Genomic DNA, 5,322 nt, shown 5'->3' on the forward strand with positions numbered 1-5,322 from the left:
TCTACTTCTATATGTAGACATTCTTTCATATTAACAGCTGATAAATCCCCTCGACACCTGTCAAGATTGCTTTCACCCCAGTACTGAGTCTGATTGACGCACACCTGTTTACACATTTTAGGTGGTCTTTGCAAAGTCTTTTTTTTAATCCTGTTTTGCCTGCCTTTGGATTTTTTTTACGCCCATGAGCTTACATGTCTCTTACACCATCACAGGCTTTCCCACAGATTGATCCACCACCAGCATGTCATATGACCAGACTCCTATTTGGCACGTTCAGTTCCCCATGGTGACCACATCTGCGAAGCAACTTTCGCATCCCATCTGAGTAATATTTAAACCCAGTTTCTGGACAGCAACATTATTCAGCAACATATCCTTTTGTTAATGCAGTCTTCATCTGGCAGATACAAGAATGGTGAGAGTGTTATTTTGATGTCTCAGTGTTGTAAGGATAATTTGTGCCAAATGCACTTTTTAGTCATTTCAAATGGTTTTAAATTACAATGTTTGAAGATGGAGGACTTTAGATTTTAATGATGATTTTTTGTGCCATTGTTAATGTTTCGTTTATTTAAATGTATTTGTATGCATTTTAGATTCTCAGTTGAAAATCCTTTGAATCTTAAACTTTGCCTAATGTTTGATGTTTTAAATTCTCTATAAGGACATGAAGATCTTGGTCAGTGCTATTATATTCCTTTTGGCTCTCAGTCAAGGTAAGTATGTGTGTGTATTCGTATATATATATATATATATATATATATATATATATATATATATATATATATATATATACATATCATGTTTTAATATATCTAATTCATTTTATGGAAAAAAAAAATTTGTACACAAACTAAATTTTTTTTTTTAAGATTTTTTAAGATCCTTTTTTTCTGATACAGGTCAGAGCCTGCAGTGTTACCAATGCGCATCTTTTAACTCTCAATATAATTGCACAAGCCCTCAAAAGATTACTTGTTCAGTGCCAAACTCTGCTTGTGGACTGTTCTACAATTTAGGAAAATGTAAGACAAATAATTCTCTCTCTCTCTCTCTCTCTCTCTCTCTCTCTGATGTACCTTCTCTTATTAAATATTAATGGCTGTTAAAATTGATGTTAAAAAATGTTAAAAATGATTAAAGCTCAAAATATAACTGAGGCAAAATGGGGGAAGAAGCCCCCCTTTAAAATAAGGTCCTTGTATTGTCATGCTAAACTATCTGTGCATGAGTTTAGCATGTACAGCATGATTATACATAGATGAAACTGGAACAGCACAAAATTAAAATGTTGTCCTGCTATTGGCTTTATGGGAAATCTTACATTAATTTGTCATCTGACTTGAGTATGATTTACAGTCATATGCAAAAGTTTGAACACCCTATTCAAATTTCAAAGAAGTGTTTTCTCTTAGAAAATCAACAAAATATCATGCCAGGGGACTTCAAGCATCTGCATACAAGTGTATATCTGCAGTCATTTCTTATTCTTGTATACTTAAAAACTTTTTTTTTCTGTGTTGTACATTAATGAAAAATCTACTTATTGAACTTAAATTAAACTTGTAAAATGACAAATAATTTTTGCTCATTATTATTAGTTAAACACTTACCATCTTAAAGAATTAAACGTCTTACCATACAAGATTTTTCTCCCATGTTACCCTTCATTTTTGATATTGTGAACATTTTACATTTAGCAATACTATAATTTTGCTGAGCTTAGTTTAAACCTTTATCTAACACAACTGATCCAACCAATAAAGGTCTCTAGGAGTTTTGACTATTCAGGCTTGCTGATATATTAGGGCTTAAACAAATATTTGAAGGTTGGAAGTGTCCCTGAGTGGACATGTATGGTTATTGTGTTCATTTTCATTTGCCTTTTGTGGCTCAAATAACATGACATTATTTTGTTTGTTTTTCACAGTGATTATGTACCAGGACTGCCTGACTATGGAGCAATGTTTTGTTCTGTACCAAGCTGCGGGTGGCCAAAAATGTTGTGGCAGTAGTTTTTGTAATCAACCACATTAATTAGAATCTACTGAATGTGTTCAAAAAATGTGATTGTGGAATTTAATCATTTGAGATATATGTTTTTGAGTAATCATTATGCTTTATAATCAGATTCACTGACGTTAAAAATACTGTTAAATAATCTTTACTTTGAATCTTGAATTAATCTTTAAGTAAATTTTGGTGATAGATTCTCATTGACAAATAAAAGTAACAAAAAATTGTGCAAGAAAACTACAAGTAACTCTTTATTCTACTATTTCAGAGTAAATACATAACTATGCAGGGACTAAACAAGGGTGAATGAATTGTCCTGCATTAAAACTCAAGTCACTACTATTAACTATGAAGGAGTACTGGTTAATTACTCAGTAGTGAACTAATGCTTAGGGTACTTCTATATTAAAAATAACTGAATGTCACAAATCCCCTGGAGAACTACTTACTATGATTTTCTATTATAACTACTCACTAATTATTGATCACATTAACATTAAATGCTCAATAGCTGAATTTTACATTGCTCCTTATGAACTACTAGGGTATGTAGTGCATTCATAAATAGTATTGGGATACTTTTTTATCCTCAGAGAAGACAGGGGCCATCACACCACACAAAACTGACTAGTGTCCCTCATGTGTTTGTTTTAATCAGTAACCTTAAAAAGTTTGAGTTCAGCTTCATATTTTTTTAATATGGATCAGTTTGCACATCAGCCTAGTAATGTGCCAATGCTAAAATACATCAGCATCCAGTTCAATGATGAGCTTATCTTTCATTTTTTAGAATACAAAACAACATTCTTTTCTCCATGTGTGTGTTCTTCCTCTGTAATGAGTGTGGATTGATTGTTCTTATATATTATATTATGAATGATGTGTTACTGAAAAAGTATTGTGAAATCAAATATATGGGAAATCATAACTAAAGAACAAGTTGTCACTCCATCATTCTTTAGGAGATAATAATGAAGTGGAACAATAGCTCATTACTAATGAACAATGTGTTACTGCATCCTTCCTTTTCAAGAAAATTACAAAAATAGTGTTAATAGGTTGTTTATTGGGTTCTTTTATGTGTCTTTATTCCAAATTTAAACATTTTTTTCTTGTCTGTGTCACTGAAATAACATGTTCAAAACAAAATAACCCCCCCCCTTAAAATCCCAGGCTTATTTAATTTTAAGGCTTATTATTCAGTAACTTCTTTCAGTGCAAACTGGCTGAGCTATTTTTAAGTTATATAAGTGTGTAATAAAACTTTGGGGCTGCTGGTGGTAAAGTCATTTTCTATAATGCATTTTCTGACTAAAAAACAACTTGACAAAATTAGGAATATGGTGCTTGTAGGCGCTGTTCTCCTCTCTCTGCACCTCTCTCATGTTCATGTCTGTAGCCATGTGATTTTGCAGCAGTGCTTTGATTGGCTCTCAGAACTGAATATTTGGAATTTTAACAGTAATTTAAGTGATCTAATTTGTTGACAACATTTTTATTCTGTAACAGTTGTTTTTTTTTAAATGAGTGAAGTAAAATGCTTACAAATAAATGCAGTTAATGTTAATGTGATCAGTAATTAGCATAATTAGTAGTTCTTATAGCTGATGTTCGTAAGGAATTCTACCTACTGAGTAAATAACCAGTACTCCTTGGTAGTTAATAGTAGTTATTAAAGTGTTAATGCAGCACTATTTATTTGTCCCTGCTTAGTCACTTCATGAAATATGAGATAATATTATAAAGTTTTACCAAACTGCAAATTGTGAACATCACTTATCATTTTAATGCAGACATTAATGACACGAAAAAACAAAAAAAAACAAACAAAAAAACTGAATGAAAACAAAACTATACTATGAAACAATACACAAAACAAGAATATTTTCAGTGTCCAAAGGAAAGTAAGAATCTCCAAAATGGCAAGTTTTGAGGAGAGGGTGTAAACATTGTTTTACCTCTAATGTAAGTTAATGTAAAGAGATTTTATTCCAAGAAATTTTGGAGCATCTATGTTAGTGACCTGTCCAGGGTGTTTGCTACCTTCTGCCCAATGACCACTGGGATAGGCTCCAGCAGCCCTGTGACCCAGAAGAATAAGTAGCTTAGATAATATGTGTATATATGTGTGTGTGTGTGTGTGTGTGTGTGTGTGTGTGTGTGTGTGTGTGTATGTGTGTCTGTGTGAGTCTGTGTCTGTGTAAATGGCAGTTTCAAATGATGTAATAAAATGATTCTCTTTTTTTTTTAATGGAGATAAGTTTCTTTTGGACAGTGATGATAAGCTAAAGTGATCAAAATTTCAGTGAGGCACATGAAAAAAGACCTTCATGTTTATTCATATCCCAGAGGGCTGCTACCAGCAGTGTGGGTACAATGACAACTAAATGTTTCAAAAGTCCTCTTAGTGCAAGAAGAATATAGATAAAGAAAATAGAATAAAAATAAGTCAAGAAGAAGTGAGCAAAAAGAAAGAGAACACTTAAATACACTTTAGGCCTTAATCAGACAAGCTTACAAATTCTCTTCTTTTACAATTCCTTGTTTTTTTCAATATAAGTGATCAACCTACAAATATGTACATTTCCTTGTTTTTTTCAATATAAGTGATCAACCTACAAATAAGAATTAATTTTCACTAATGACAACAAACAGGACATCAACATCATATTATGAATCCTTATAGTAATTTGTAACAAAAATATGTAATAAAAATCTTAAGTAAAGTAATTCTTGTCAGAGATTTTAATATTCACATTGACAATCCACAGTTTCCATTAAGTAAGGAATCTTAGTCTCTGTTGATTTCACTCAAAACATAATGGAGCCCACTCATCATTGTAACCACACTCGACAAAATTTTGACCTTTAGTGTAAACATAGATCATTTAGCCATTACCCCCAGAGAGCAGCAGTCTTAGATAATTACTTAGTCTCATATGAAATCCGTTTTCGTCATAATTTATGTTCATCCCAATGATATCATGTCTAGGGTATTATAACATTTTCCACAGCTAGTACCTTTATCAAAATCCTCCCAGATCTGTCACCTTCTATCAGCTACATCTAAACCTACTTGATTAGATATTATGAGCAAATGCTTAAAGGATACTCTTCATTCTACTTTATATGATATGCATCTTCATTTTTACAGCATAAGTGAAAACTATCAAACAACCTCTTTTATAATTTTTTGTCTAAAGAAATGTGTCTTTGCCAGTTCTGCTTGATCTTAAGGCTGCATTTGGTACGATAGACCATGCTATTGTACTGGACTGGCTGGAAAACTTTGTAGGAGTAACA

The 5,322-nt window shown here is 32.2% G+C and overlaps 1 long non-coding RNA gene across 1 annotated transcript; it reads left to right on the forward strand.

Moving 5' to 3' along the window:
- The first annotated feature begins 374 nt into the window (after window positions 1-374).
- LOC118803941 lies at window positions 375-1,015 on the forward strand. Its single transcript, XR_005006944.1, has 3 exons — window positions 375-418; window positions 668-719; window positions 906-1,015. It is a non-coding gene; the product is annotated as an uncharacterized LOC118803941 (long non-coding RNA).
- Window positions 1,016-5,322: the final 4,307 nt, after the last annotated feature.

Source organism: Colossoma macropomum, unplaced genomic scaffold, assembly GCF_904425465.1.
Source record: "Colossoma macropomum unplaced genomic scaffold, Colossoma_macropomum, whole genome shotgun sequence".
Classification (NCBI taxonomy): domain Eukaryota; kingdom Metazoa; phylum Chordata; class Actinopteri; order Characiformes; family Serrasalmidae; genus Colossoma; species Colossoma macropomum.